The sequence below is a fragment of the Pseudopodoces humilis genome, chromosome 8, assembly GCF_049639895.1.
Source record: "Pseudopodoces humilis isolate 2021_Gansu_Grassland_sample_001 chromosome 8, ASM4963989v1, whole genome shotgun sequence".
NCBI classification, from domain to species: domain Eukaryota; kingdom Metazoa; phylum Chordata; class Aves; order Passeriformes; family Paridae; genus Pseudopodoces; species Pseudopodoces humilis.
The window spans coordinates 18,608,214-18,624,748 of record NC_142207.1 but is presented as its reverse complement, the minus strand read 5'-3'; the positions used below and the strand labels follow the sequence as shown (position 1 = coordinate 18,624,748).

Genomic DNA, 16,535 nt, shown 5'->3' with positions numbered 1-16,535 from the left:
TTAATGATCTCTTGCCAGTCTCTCCTGTTTCTCTCTCTCCTTCCTTCAGAGTACGTGCACGCGCACACACACACGCACACACACACATTTCCTGGAGTTGTCACCTTCCTGTGCACTCCTACCCTCCATCCCTGCTGTCAGCTTCATGTACCAGGATCCTCATTCAATCTCAAACTCATTTTTATTGCTTTCTGTTTCTGCTTATGAAGAGAAGATGTTCTGGTTCTCTGCTATGGAATGGTTCTCACGCTAGGAATGAAATACTTATTAAAGAGAAGTTGAAAAGAATTTAATTTTGATTTTTTACTTTTATTTCCATGTTTTTTTATTTCCATTGTGCAGAATTCAGTTGATAATAGGACATAACTCAGAACAAAGAAATTTCCAACAATGTCAATATATATTTGATAATCTTCCCATTCTTTCTAGTAATCTATTCCCTATTTCAGAAGATTAGAAGGCTGAATATACATTGGCTTTTTCACCAAAACTCATGAGAGGCTCACAAAAGTCAGTAACAATAAACAAGTAGAATGAGAGAGAGCACGGCAAACAATAATAACTGAAAATGAATTTATTTGAATTCACTATTCTAGGAAGTGACACAGATGAGGATCCCACAGATGAGGGTTGAGTGCCAAGTGAGTACAATGGAAAATCACTGAGCTTTCTTTTTGTTTCACAGTGCAAAAGGTTATATACTTCATACATTATGATGTGCAATTTTTTTCTTTGTATGGCTAGATTTCTTCCTTAGTGTGTTCTACTTTTTACTCAGGCATTTTATTAAAATTCTGCTTGACAAAGGCACAACAGGGATGCCTTGACAGAATGCTAGATTAGTAAAAATGTGCGGTTAGATTAGTGCCCATAAAATGAATGGATATAAAGTTATTTCTAAAAGTACATATTAAATACATTATTTTCTTACTCCTATCCCTAAAAACTCTGCTTTCATTGTTATCATTTGAGGTATACAGTTAGAGCACCTGGAACCAGTCAGTCCATTGAAGCTCATTCTTTCACATGTATTATTAATAAGAAAAGGATTCTTACAGTAGATTAAAGGTACAGTAAGAACTTTCACTGTCTCCCTGCATTCTCTGGATGCTCATTGATGCTTTCAGGAAGAAAAAAAAGGTAGACTGAGTTAAAATTCTGCCATGTTTCACTCTTCAGCGTATAACTGGAATTAAAAGATATAGAAATGTTTCCTTTACATGAATCAGGTGATAGGTTTGGTAAGAGTAGAGTAAAAAGAGTGCCATTTTAATGTAATTAATACAGAGAGTTGGGTTGTTATATACCCAAAGAGGTTATGGCATTTTACTGCAGATCCAGAGTGGATCATCTCAAGTGATACTAGAGAGGTTCGAATACTACCACGATGCTTTAGCCAAACAATTCAAAGCTGAAAAGGAGCAACAGAACTTCATGTCTTTTTCTAAGAAATTATTGCCAAGAAATCCATGACCTTTTTCCATGCCTCCTCTGAGAGGAATATCCTTGGGCTGTGCATAACACAAGCAGTTGTCTTCCCTACTCAGTGTAACACAGCCTGACTTTCACCTGGGATTGGTGGCCTGTAGTAAATTCGTGATGGATGGCATGATTCTGGAAAAGCATAAAAGTAAACCAAGAATAAACTCTAGAGGGTAATATATAAGTATTCTAGATTTTAATGTAGAACCTTCCTTGGCAAAATGTCTGTGAATAGTCAAGAATAAGATATTTAATTACCAGAATGCCTTATGAGCAAACTAGGGAACTGGCTGCTTTGTTTAAGTATTTAAATGTTGGTTTAGAAATGGAAGCCTGTATTTCCCCCTTGACATTCTTTGCCTGGGATACACAGCTGTATAGTTAGCATACAGGCTTCAAGAAAAAAAAAGTCAGGTTTGTATCAGGAAAAAATGGTAAAGACAGGTGTGAGTGACAAGACCAACTGCCCAGGGGGAAAGTAGTAACTTTTTTTGTAGCTGATGATGACTTGGATATAGAACATCCTCTGTCTGACCTTATCTGCTAACTGCAAGTCATTTCCACTGCAAACAAGGATTTGTCCTGTCAGATTGTCAATACCATCTATTTCATATTTGTAACAAATTACCCCTTTTTTCACTGTGCTGGCTTTGGTTGGGACTTTCTCACCTCTGTGTAAGAATGCAGCCAAATGCTGTCGTCTGTGTCTCTGGCACTAAACCTCAGCATGCCTGGGGTGGGGGCTGATGAAGAAAACAACATAATAGATGTTGATTGTCTCCCTTCCCTACATAAATAACGTCAGGAAGGTTGTTGTGGCAGTGCTTTTGGCATTAGATTATCTAAAGGTGGAAGGTCCTGATTTTTCTTCTTATTATTAACATGCAAGTAATTCCTTTTACATGGAAATTAGAATAAAGCAAATGTACTATCAGGAGAGAGCATGTGCAATACAGCCTTCCTCATTTCTGTGCACCAGTATTACCATTTGGGGAAGAATAAAGTGTGATTATTTTTCTTAAAGGCATTACATGATTTATTTCTTCATCCAGATGATAAGGCAAAACAAACTAGTTTTACTTTTCCAACAGGCTTTCAAACCAGAAAACTGTCTATCTTCCTGGTAGATTTTCTGTTTTCTAATGTAGGCAAATAATTTTTTTTTAGAAAGATAAAGAACTAAGAAATCCTTATTCTCAGAAGTTACCTAGAGCCACACAGAGCTTCAACTTGGAGTCCTGAATTTACCCAAACACCAGTGTTACATGATGTTGTTTCCAGAGGGGCTGGAACATCATTTGTTCCAAACAGCGAGTTAATTTGCCCCAACAATTAACTACCACAACTGAAATTCAAGGACTTTCAGTGCCAAACATGGCTTTGAAATGGAAGTATACTTGCTGATGTATTTGCAGACAGGCTGGTGACTGGCAGGGACATGGAGGGCAGGAGTCTCTGCTGCTCTGCAAGGCAGGGCTTGCTCACTTGGCCAAAGGCTGCAGCGAGTCCTGCCACATCCTGTGAGCAAGGCAAAGCTACACAACTCCTGCTTGAGTGGAAAAAGGGCCACTGCTGGAGTAGCTCAGCCACTGAAGATGGCTTTCTGAATGGGACCACAAAAAATGCTGTACTTTATTCCCGGTGACTGTCAAACCTTACTCAGGTGAAAAAAGCAAAATCAACTGGGAAAATGGTTGTCTTGACTTTCAGGTCTTTTCTTATATTTCTTTATTTTCCTTACTGAAAAACCCAAATAGCCTGTTCCACACACTGGGCAGAATTTTTAGCAGTTATCTCCTTGTAAATGCTTCTTGGAAACATAAGCTTCAATGTAGTTCTAGTTATTGAATAAGATGCTACTAAATTTATCAGTACGCAATGTCCTTCTTGATGTTCTGGTGTAAACCAGGAAAATGTAACTCTCAGAAATAACATGAATATAATTCCAATCCTTTTAAGTTCGTGAATTGGCTCAACTTTAATACATAGATCTGAGATTACTTCTGGTTTGTATTTGATGATGGTTTCTTTGAATTTCATCTTTGTTTGGAGATATTTTATTTCCCATTTTTGATCAAGTACATTTGTCCACATGACTTATCTTCAAGATAGGGAGATGACAGTTCCTTCCCAGTGCAAATATGCCCCATAACTTTTTAAAGTTGTAGGAGTACTAGCACTGTTCCCATCTAGAAATATAGATTCTGCTGTTGCAAGCAGCTCAGTTTAAAACAAACCAAACAACTCCTCCCCACCCCCAAATTCAAGCATGTTTTTAATAAGCATAATCATGAACAAAATACAGTTTTTCCTTCCTATATTACATAACTTTTTTTGAGCTAAAACATGTATTAGTGCACATGAGCTGTCTAACATACCAATTTGTTAGAATTCCATATGGGTATTTTTCTGTTTTTCTAAGACTTTGATTACATTCCATCCCGATTCATCTTAAAGGTGTGGTGGTTGATTACAGAGGTGGATTGAAGCAACAGGGTCTGAATAGGTATTTCCCCAGAGATCTGCACAGGCTTCTCTGAAGAGGAGCATGGGATTAGGAAGTAACATGATTCACTGTACACAGAATACAGAGCAAATGGACAACTGACCATATTGTGTCATCAATCAATGAACATCCCAGAATCTTTTTAAGGATATTTATATGATAAAGTTGTTAGACTCCATTGATTCCATGAAGGGCTGAACACTTCCGTTTGCACCAAGAGCAAGCTGTAGGAACCTCTTTGAGGTAAAGAGCTTTAGAGGCCACTGGAAAAGATCAGAAAGAAGGGGAATGCATCAAATGGTTAATATCCTAAAAGTTAACAGCAGCCTATTTTGAGACCAAAACCATAACACACTAGACTCTAGATGTCACTGGCAGCAATAGAAGGTGACAAAAAGAATTCCAGGAGGCTTAATTTTATACAACCACAACACTAGGAAAGTTTAAATACAGCTTTGATCTACAAAGGAAGGTGGAAAAAGTGTTTGCACAATCTGGCAGCTTATGGAGACTTCAGATGTATTAACAGACCCCTGTGCCTCCATGACCAGAATCTGCCACCTCCTGGATGAGAATGCATCAAAATATTTAAAGGGAAAGATGTAAAAACTAAGAAGATTGAGTTGGATTTTATTAGTTCATTATAGTTTGAAATTCCAAACTAAACCACACCTGGGTACTGACCAACAAAAACGACATTATTTAGGTGTATTATGATATACCTTAATGCAATAAAATCTTACTGCAGAGTAACCGGTCTTGTGATGCTTAACCTGGGAACAGGAGCTTCAGAGAGTGAGAGTAAAGTTACAGTAGAAGTATCCAAAATTCCAAACATGATTTTAGTTTTTAAGGACTCATATAACAAATAACTCTATTTGTTAATCCAAATAAAAAGAACTTAATGTTTATGAAAATTAAAAAGATTTTTTTTGTAGCACCACAGTTTTCATCACTTTTAGTATTAATTTAGTTTTAGATTTTATCTTTATTTTTAAGAAAGGTGAAAAAAATGCTATATTTAAAAAATGAATGCTTATAAGAAATGCTTTAGCTGGAGGAGAAGCTTTATTGATTTTTAGGGGTGGGATTTGGGAATTGAATTTTTCTGGATCATAACATTTTATTTACTGGTGTTTGATAAACTGCAGTGTCACCTGCCAGCTGGCTTCAGTTAAAGAAAGCTGATTGATAGCCCAGGACATACACAGGAAGAACAAAATTATAAAAATGGTAGAAACTTCCTCCCCACCCCCCCCACCCCAATTAGTCAGGCTAGACATATTCCTTTGGCTTGAACAGGATCATTCCTTTATTTATTGCCTGCATTATTCTAACTCTTATAGGTACCAACTACCACTAAAGTTTCTATCTACTAGGCTCTTAACATTCTGTGCAAAAAATTGGTTTGGCCACACTATACAGTCCCTGAATGAGTATCATCATACAGGGGAATTTAGACATTTATCCAGGCGCCTTTCTTGCCCTTTGTATGAAGATGCCTGTGTTAGACAAAGTACTCCAGCATTCAGGAGTTAAAAAAACCAAGCAACTTACATTAAAATAATTTACAAGTTAAATGCAGAGATAGAGAGCAATAGTTTTTCCCCAGTGGGGGTTTGGTTTGGTTGGGGTTTTTTTGTTTCTTTTGGTTTGGTTTTGCTTGTTGCTTTTCTGTTTGTGGGTTTGGAGTTTTTTTGAGGTTTCCAAAATAACCTAATGACTAATTCCTTCAGTTTTCTACACACCACGACTAGTTTTAGGTGTCGTCACTAGCCACATAACCACATGGCTGTTTTTTCATTTCTCTGTCTTACTGTTTGTCTGAATCTTGCCTTAACCTTTTTCATGCTGGCTGTGGTCTGCACACAACTGCTTTTCACATCTATTAATCCTGTTTCTTGACTTGTGATTTGAAGGAGGTCCTTCTGTCAAAGGAAGATGCCCTTTTCAAAGGGTCAGAAGCCCAACTCCACCTGCCAAGTTTTCTACTTGAGTTAATAACTGGCAGCAAGGCCAAGGAAGCTTGTACCATCATACCAGTATTCCATACCCATATTTTCTGTCAACAGATGTGTAACAAAGAATGCAAGTGGCAGACAGTAATCTTAATTTTAACTGGTATTAACAGTGACTTATAATTTAAATTATACGTAATTTTCTGGATCACCAGTTTTCGTGAAAAACAATGCTTAATTAAACTGCTATTATCAGAAAGGTGTATCTTTATCAGATATACTTTTTTTTTATAATTTCAGGGGACTATGAATTTAAACATATTCATGAAGACTACAAAATATATATGTAGTACAATTGTTCTGTTTTGTTTTGAACATCTAGAACATACCAGATTAGACCACAGAAAATCCTTGTAATGTTTGGGGAAAATGACCAGACACAGGGGTACAAACCATACTTTACTGACAAATGGTTATGAGAAATCTGTGACTTTAGAGGCCTCTCTTTGACTACAAGCTCTCACTACTCCATGCCAATTTTCTCTTCTAGTAAAAGGGAAACAACGATCTGTCATTTACCTTTAGGATTTTCTAATTCAGGTATAGAAAAGATCCCCTGTACAGCGCTATTGAAAGATCCTTGTACAGCCTCACATTCTATTTAGAAGAAAGGTGAACAAAACCTCTGTTCCTATTCATTGAAGTCTCATTCATCAAAGAATGAATAATTCTGGCATACCATCCTGACCCTATATTTTATGATACCAAACACAGCAGCTGGAGAGTAGGAAAGTGCAAATGAGTCTTCTGTTTTGTGGATGCTATCAATCTGAGTGGTCCCATACTTCAGAAAAGCAGACAAGGAGCTCTTAGTTGTTTACTTCATTTATCATCAAGGAAATGCTGATCACAAGTTTCCTCAAGATTAGTTGGCAGTTAAAAAAAAAACCCAACAACAGAACCAAGTCTGCACTAAACAAGCACAACTCATATGGAGCATGTGAGGCCTGTTCAGCATCTCCAGAATCTGTAAGAGTAACCAATGATATAGTTCCTTGGTGGTTCTTCTTGCCTTCTGAAAGCAAGTGCTAAATTAAGAAGACAGTGTTAGTGATTTAGGTACCTTCATCAATTTGACAAAAAAAAACAACCCCAACTAATCAGAGTTCTCAGTTCTCAGCTTCATTCCCAGAGGAATGCAGACTTACATTGAGGTTGGAAGGTCTACCTAATCAAAGCCCCCTGCCAAAGCGGGATCACTTAGAGCATGTTGCACAGAATCACATCCAGGGAGGTTCTGAGTATCTCCAGAGAAGGAGACTCCATGACACCTACCAAAGGACACTATCAGAATAAAGCTCACTTGCAGTGCAACTCCTGCAACTTTATTTACATTTAAAAGTTGCATTAAGGAGATCTTGGCAACATAACTTAATTCACGCCTGATTTACATATTTTAGAGCTGGAAACAGGAGTCACCCATGGTTGAAAACTTGATGCCACAATGCAGCAAGCCGAAGGAAATTGCTTATTGGTCAGCCTCTGTCTAGTATAATAGTCATTGGAAAACTTTCTTACACAGGTCTGTGGCTTTCTTACATAGGAAGAATAGCTGGTCTGTGCATAGGGAGGAACAGGTGGTAATTGCCTGGGCAGATTGACACTAGTCAGCTTTAATGTAATTCACCTTAAATTACTCTTCATTGACTGAAATGCAGCTACCTGCTTTGTCCAACCTCACCTCCATCTTTAGACAGCTGGAGACAACCTGGTCTTTCTTGCACAATCCAGCTATTTGGTAGGATTATCTAATTAATATGAACTACACTGTAGAAGCATCTTTTCTTTCAGAAAATAGAGCTATGGGCGGGACTAAGGGAATTTAATGAGTCAAAGCTATTATTTGAAATCTAATATTTGCTTGCTGAGCAGCAGTAGTAGAGTCTTTATTAGGAGAAACAGGACTGATAGACTTTGGCTGTGATTCACCATACATTCTATTTTGTCTCACTGCTCTAGGTCCTTTTCTTTTTCTTATAACTTGAATAAGCAATTTACAGCCATCCCAGAGCTGGGTGGAAATGCTGGGATAAACACTGTAGTGAAAATTAAGGGTGTAATGGCAGAATAAGATGATTCACTACTGTTCAGAATCTCTGCATCAGTTCTGCACAGCAAGGCCAAACATTTTAATGTACGTCTAAACACATATAGCACCAAAACTACAATATAGAGGTCTACTGCCCTAGGCTACATCCTTGAGTAGCTACAGTGCTGTCACCTTGAAACAGCTTCCAGCCCTGACTTGTGATTCCAACATAAAACAGCAGGGAAGGATCATACCTGCCACAGCTGCTGTCTCTGAGCAGCCCAAAGCTCATTCATGCTTTTGTAAACAAGCAGGTACTATCTAGGTAAAATGTCCATCAGGAACAATGTCACATAAAGACTACAGAATATATGGCACTAAAGACATTATAATTTCACCTCTAAATTACAGTTTGGAATTACTCTACTAGTCACACAGTTGCTATCTCTGGACATTTAAGAATTGTGTGTATGTGGGGTAAACCAGCCAAGCTAACTGAATGCCCTGCCTGGACACAGCAATTCACACAGCTCAGACACAGGATCTACAGATACTTACGAAAGGAGCAGAAGCAGCATTCCAGTATTTTCCCTATGCCACACCTCAAATTCCTGAACATTTTCCTGGGAGGGCTCAGGATTTGCATATAAATGCCTACACTTTTTTTGTGACTGCTGCTCTGGAAATAGAGAGTTCACAGATACTCATTTTGCCTCCTGTAAATATCTGAGCTTTAACAGCTCAGTGCCAAAGCCGACTTAATATTTTTCCAACAAAATCAACAAGAAGTATCATGACTGATAAAATTAGAACCCACTGCTATTACTATATTGTTTTTCTCTGTAGTTGTATTTAAAAATTAAAAAGTACTGGAAGTGCAAAAACATTTGCAGATAGTAGCAAGACATCATAAATTTTGTTGACTTCACAAATTTTATTTGTGATGAAAACCTGAATTCTCAGTTGACCTAAGAAATCAATCAGAGGATTGTCAACAATCCCATCAGATTAGAAGCTAAAGTCTGTGAAAATATAGCTTACCAGAAGATATTTCCTTCCTTTTAAGAATGTTTTTTTTCTTGACAGCAAAAATTACAAATGCAAATATACCCTATAATTTCTATATCTAATGAGGATTGAATCATTAACAGCAAACTTCAGGTGTTCTAGAGAAGTGGCTGTTTTTTATATTTATGCTGCCTCATGCAAGGGCATCCAAATTACATACATGTAAAAAGTATATATAATATACTATAATAATTAACATGATTTGTTACATTATGATATATAATATTATCAATACTGGTGGAACAGCTCTGAAACTAAATATGACACTGCATGCTATTTTGCAGTAATATATGGCTGTCTCACAAACTGAAGTATGTTGCTGTAAAAGACTTCAGCGAATAGAACTACCAAGAGTAACTCCAGCAAAGTATCAATTAACTGCAATCTCTATGAATGACCTAATGGAGAGATACTTAAAAATCACATCCCCCTTCACAGACAACTTCTTTTGGCTGGGGTAGAGTTAACTTTCTGCGCAGTGGCTGGTAGGGGGCTGTGTTTGGGTTTGTGCTGAACACAGGGTTGATAATACAGAGATGTTTTGTTATTGCTGAGTGGGGCTTGCACCGAGCCAAGGCCCTTTCTGCTCCTTGTACAGCCACACTGGAGAGGGGCTGGGGGTGCCTGGGAGACACAGCTGGGACAGGTGACCCCAGCTGAGCAAAGGGACATTCCAGAGCACATGGCATCATGCTCAGTGTATAAAGAGAAGGGAGGAAGGAGGATTAAGGAGACAATTGGAATGATGGCATTTGTCTTCCCAAGGCACAGTTAGGGGTGGAGGAGCCCTGGCTGTCCTGGAGATGCTGAACACCGGCCTGCCCTTGGGAACTGCTGCTCCCAGGGTGAGTGCCTTGTGTGGCTTTGTTTGTGTGCACAGCTTTTCCTTTGCTACTGAACTGCCTTCACCTCAACCTGTGAGTTCTCTCACTGTTACCTTCTGATTTTCTCCCTGATCCCACCGGTGGGGGAGTGAGTGAGCAGCTGTGTGACATTTGGTTGCTGGCTGGGTTTAAACCACGACAACAGACATAAAACAAAAATATTATTTCATTATGTAAGACTGAGTATGGTCTCTGTGAATATTTGACAACTCAGGTGGCATTTGCAGATTGAAAGGGTTGTTTTTAAACAAGACAGAACAAAATTTTGACTAGTTTTACAAAAAAGGTGCCAAGAATTTAGTGGTGAACTTGAGAAAATGGATTTTAATTTATGACTAGGAGATCCAGACAGCACTGGTATTTAGAACGGGCAAATTACATCCCATTTAAGCATTTATATTCCAGTTCTAGATTTATTTTCCAACTTTTGCCCCTTCCTCTCCCATGATCATTACTGGTAAAAAATCCCAACAATCTTGTTGTAAGTACCAAACATTTCAACTGAAAATAACTTTCTGGGAGATACACGTCAACAGACATTTAAAAAAAAACCAGGTAGATATTTTCACTGTGCCAAGGAAAGCAAAAGTATTTGACTGTACCTTGGTGTTTCCCATGGCCATTGTCCAAGTCAGAACACTTGAATTTAATAGAAGGAAAGAAGGAATAGAAATAATGTACTTCATATTTTAAGAGATAGATTAAAGTATTTTCAGACTGTTTCTTTACAAAATATTCCTCTTTGTGTTACTAACAGAAATGCCTTATGCTATTTCAGAAGTGAAGTAGAACAAAAGTAGGATAGCAGACAACTATATACAACAGCAATTAAAATGTCCAGTCCTGTTTTCTTTTGAATTATTCATTTTACATTCTTCATTCACAAAAGCAAACCCAAACAGTTAAATGAAAAACATGTGAATGTATGTAATAATAATTAAAGCTTATAAAAATATAATCAATTATATAAAAACTACAGAAGGAAGTTATTGTATTTTATTTAAAAAGGAGCATTTTAGAAATTAGGAACCGCTTCTCAGAACAATACATGTGGAAATCTATACAAAAGGCAGTATCACTTAAAGACTGTACTGTGAATAGAGTCTTTCAAATCAATTTGAGATGTTTCTTCACCAAAAGTTTTCTTTGGGAAAAAAAAAGTTGGATCTTTATGAAAAACTTAGAGGAGCTAAACTGTTGGAAGAGTCAACAGAAGGAAAAAAAACCCCTCTAAAATTTAAAAAGTTTGGAGAAGTCCATAATGTGCAAAAGCAGGTTATGAAAGGGTTGGGTTTTTTTTTTTAATCTTTGGCTAGTGTAGCTAGTGTATATAACTTCATTAACTTCAGCTGCATTTTGTTAGTATCTGTAAACAAAGTTTTGTGAAGGCCAAGTCCAAGGGTTTCAAATTGTTCTTTGGAATAACATCATGTTTTCAGACAGCTTACTGTGAGATTGCTTATTCAAAGCATCTTTCAAGGTGAAGCAGCTGAGTCTGGAAAGACAAAATTGCTTGAAAACTATAAATATATGCCATACAGTATTTCAAGAAACAATAAACCCTTTTGTGGCACTTCAATTACACAGTACAACTCATGTCCTGTCTGAATTATACCATGGCCTAAAAAGGCTACAGAATACCTTTTGTTTTTATCTGAACATCACACTGCTTGCTTGGTTCTTTAATCATCTAATTAAAGAGTATTCCTAACATTTTGGATTTTCTAATTCACTTTGAACAAATGCAGTAATTGCTGAGGAAAACTCAATCTCTGTATACACTGTATGAGACAAACTTGCAGCAGTGCTCAAATGAGTGAAACAGTTCACTTAAAGACAGTATCTTTGTACTGATGCAGTAAGGAAAAAATATTGGTGAGATTTCAATTATTATATTAAAAAGGAAATCTATAGCAGTATTTTGATAATCTTTGGGAATGCTTAATGCTATAAAAACAAGTTTCAGTGGCATAGCTGTATAATTTATGTATTGCATTTACAGTTTTAATAATATTGAACTGTTAAAGCTGTGTTTTCAACCAAAATAATTCCAATTTGACAGATTCTGAAATAAAATTACAAAGTCCTATAACTTAATATATAATAATATAATATATAAAATAAGTAATTACAGAGGTTTATATTACAGATGTTGACATTTCATAGCTAAGAAGTTTTGTTTCCAAATGCAGTGCAGCATTTTCACTTTGGAGCAGGGATAGCCAGATCCCCCTGTGATTCACCCATTCTCATTTTTGTTGAACACCATACTACTGGTAGCACAGACTTCCAGTCAAGTAAGCTAGTCTTAAAAAAAGACTACACTATTTGGGATTCTCAGGACTTTGTTCCTTCCAAAGATCTGTCAAATACATGAAAACACAGGTTTTACTTCTCTGCTGTGTTCTTTCCTCCCATCTAGCTGATGTATTAATTTTTTGCTCACCTAATCATAGCCCCGCCTAAGGATCATGTAGTACTGACATGCTCCTGTCAGCCTACTGACATGTGTACTGTGCCTTTTATACCACAGTGGCTCTGTCACCTAACATTACTAAGAACATCCATCTCATCTTCATTTTTTGTACAATAAGATGTGCTCTGTGAATGTAATATTCAGCTCTAACCACTCTGAGGTAAATTAGCAGCATAGTGCATTTTATACAACTCACATTATATCCCACAGATACAGTGTAAACTGCTCCCTAGCAACTGCAGCAAAAATATACCGCTTCAGGCATTTTTTCCAGCTAAAGAAACCAACTTTCTATCTGATGAACTTCATATATAAAACAATCTTGGCTACTGTCACCTCAAATTGTTCTGACTAATGGTCCTTAAGATGCATTTTTAGCCCTTTGCCTCATTTGGGTTCTGATACTGAAGTTTCTTTTGCAAATCTTCCACCTCAATGATTTTAGCACCAAGGAAAAAAAGTATTTTTGCAAACCAAGAAATATCTTCCCAATAAAAACTAACCATTTATATAAGAATTATAATCATGAGCTAGAAATCCACTTTAGATGGAAAATGTAACTCTCAGCATGCTGATAAGAGTGAAGACTCTGGATTTATTTTGTGGAAAGCTGAAGTCTTTTGGTTGTACTTCATTCACATACTTAATGGAATTGCAAGTATTTTCAAATAACTATAAGCTTTTAAGTAGACTATTGCTTCTTGTGCCATCCAAAATCTGTTTAAGTGAACTTAGTTAATATCTGGGGAAAGACAGAAAATAGTCCATATTTAAAACAACTAGACTCGTGCTCGTGCATCACACCTCGTAAGATGTGGCTGCTGTGACATTGTTATTCCTTATAACACACCATAAAATATTTTAAAGGTAATACCAGAATAATAACAGCTCATTAATACTTCACAAATGAACTGAACCCTCCACCAACATTTAGGAATTTCCTCCCCTCTGCTAGGGAAAGGGTGTTACAGCAGACAGTTAACTTCCCCAGTGCAAGTCAAGCCTTCGAGTCTGATGAGGCTGGTCAGGTTAGCACGTTTAGGCAGAGGCGAGTTTGCTATTTTTGTACATCAGCCTCCACTGGCATGCAGCCCTGTGCATGGTTAAAAAGACAGCAGCTCCAGGACAGAACAGCAAACAGCACCTGTTAGCTAGCCACCAAACACGGCAAAAGCAGGACAGCGTTATCCTTTCCCTTCAGGAAATTCTGTCTTGGGAACTGGTACAGACCTCAGAAAGGAATGAAATCTGCGTTGAACAAGACAACAACCACCCCCGCTCTGTTGACTGATACTTCTCTGATAAAAAGCAAAGCACGTGCTGTGTGACTACACTTCAAGCACCTTCCTTGGTACCCTTCAAAGAAACCGGCCCTGAAAACGTGCAAATGATATTCCCGTATGAGTTTACGCCAATTTTTGACATGACCCTAGAACAGGGACCTGGACAGCATCTTACATGGTGAAGCAGAAATGCATTTTCTAAAAAGTCCTGTGTCCCCACCACCTGCAGTCAAACACCATACAGAAATTGGCATATTTAATAAAATGCCATTGAAGTAAATCCTAGTTAGAACACTGCTAATTGTCATGCCCAATTCCTGAACCAAAGTACTCATCTTCAGTCACTGGATAACTACCTTGCAGAAGAAATAGCATTTCTATTAGAACCATGTATTCATCACTTCCATACTGAGTGAACATTGGAGTTCAAACCGCATTTCCATCAGAGATCCTATGCAGTATAGCTGGTAGTGTGTTATGAATTCAACCTTGGTGCAAACTTCTATTAGTAGCAGTACAGTCTTTTGTTTAGTGAGATTCTCATTTCGTGAACTAACATCCTATTGACTTTTCTGTGACATTTATGTAATTTAGGTCTTCCAAGTCAGGTCTTCTCTATATATCTTAATGACCTAATTAAAAGAACTATTGTCATACCACTATATAATGTAGGAAGAAGAGGGGGCAGGCTGTTTCCCTTTTAAGCTAACAAGCACAAAAATCTGTAGGTAAAAGCTTTTTCAGTTCTGAATTTCCCCATAACAAGAAATAATTGGGTTATATGAATGCCCCAGATGACGAAAATGTTATATATTTTAAAGGACCAAAGAACATATGGATGTAACATGCCTTCCTATGTATGAAAATCTAGCTGGATCAGAAAAGAAAAAATAACAGTTTTGCAAAAACTGAAAACCAAAAAATAAAATACAAACTTTCTAGCAATGCTCAAACCATCCTTATAAAACAGAGCATACAATTTTATTTCAATTCTCCTTTAAAACCTTAAAATCCATGTCAAATTTAATATTAAATTGCCAACTTAAATTTTTCACCCAAACTCACACAGTTTTCACTTTATCTCTCTCATTATTCCAGAACAAATATAGTGCAAAAATTGAGCAAGGTGTTCCTGACAGTAAACAAATACTGAAAGAGCAAATTCAGTACAGATACTATCCTGATAAAGTCCCAGGCTACAGTTTTTGTAGAAAAGGAAAGTATAAATCCTGGATTCACTGAAATTCAACAAAGTCCTGGCTTTTCATTCTTATGGAAGAGGGGAAGGAACTTAAGACTGACTGAATTTAACTGAGGTGCTAGAGATCACTTTACTTAGTCTAGTGGGTTTTGGATAAGGACATTAATGTGAAACACCCTTGGCAATCAACTATTTTTACTTTTGAAAAAATATTATATCTCTACCTGCATACTTATACATTAGCCCACCTTTTATGCATTTGTTAACATTTAATATGGTCATTTCATTCTTACAGTTCTGCTTACAATAATTATTATATTTTATATATAAGTAGGAAATAAAGATATTTATAAATATATAAATACAGAAAAATATTATATACTGTTTGGAGAATAACTCCAGAGAGTTATAGTTGAGGTTCTTCTCTACAGGTGTGCAAGGTTATTACAATATTTCATTACCACAAAACAATACATCTTCAGATAGAGGCAGTATTAGCTTATAATGTTTCTTGTTACCATGCTACCAACCTTTGCTTGTAAAACAATTTAATCACTTCCATATTGGTTATACATGAAATATTAGTGCTGTGTTTCACAGGGAACACCTCCTGCATTTTCATTACAATATAACTGTATTACTTACAGAGTCAGAAAATCTATTTGACTTTAAGCATCTCATTGCATTTCATTGAAAAATTTCTAGTCTAAGTTTTACGAGTTAAAGAAAGAAACAGTCTTCCAGTTTTAAGTCCTCAATTTAACCAATCTGGGCTCCATTACTTTCTAAACTCCATGCCATTTCTATGGCTCTTTCAGTTATTTTTCATATTACCATATATTCTAACTGCTAAAATACTATAAGTCTTTGTCTCCTAAGACAGAAATACCTCAAAAATTTTAATATCCCATGAGATAACCTGGTACTTATACATCAAACATTAACATTCTTATCTAGCTAATGTATAGCAAAAGAAGTCAAGATTACAACAATCTTTATGGTTTACATATGAAATATGTGAATATCAGCTTCAAAAGATAACTGTTTTATTTTTCAACAATGAAAATATATGAAAGTCATATAAATTGCTTTATTTTCTTCCATTAAAATAGTCCATCAGATAACAAAGAAGAGATACTAATACCATGCCCTTCTTGACAAATCAGGCAAAGATGTCATCCAGTGAGTTATGAAATACTGGCACATAAGAACAACACATACAAAAGGGAAGCAGTTACAGAATTCTGAGGTAGTACACATAACAGATTAACAATGTAGACATGCATAAATACATATATACAGTATATTTAGATTATTTTTGAAATGAGAAATGTTGAAACTAAACTTCTGGTCAGCATCTTTATCATCTCTTTAGAACTGCTAGGCCAAGCTCTTGAATGTGTGAGATTCTACAAGAGGAGTAGGCTGTCACAAAGCCAGTTAACAGCCACTTGAGTCTGTAGTGTCCTCACACAACTGTGGTGCCACTGGCAAAGGCTCAACCAGGGGACCGAGCTGGAGTGTCCTTGAACTTCATCCACCCAGGCAAGTACAAGTGCCACCAGGTACCCATGTATGTCCCTGCACC

The 16,535-nt window shown here is 36.8% G+C and overlaps 1 protein-coding gene across 5 annotated transcripts in view; it reads right to left on the bottom strand.

Moving 5' to 3' along the window:
- Positions 1–16,535, bottom strand: part of B3GALT1 (beta-1,3-galactosyltransferase 1) — a 175,142-nt gene that overhangs the window by 149,781 nt on the left and 8,826 nt on the right. The window contains exon 3 of one of the 5 annotated variants that reach the window (XR_001331272.2): positions 345–4,251. The exons of the other annotated variants lie outside the window; for them this stretch is intronic. The gene's annotated coding sequence lies outside the window, so the exon portion shown is untranslated. Of the gene's footprint in view, positions 1–344; positions 4,252–16,535 lie in introns of those variants that run through there. 5 annotated transcript variants of the gene reach the window in all.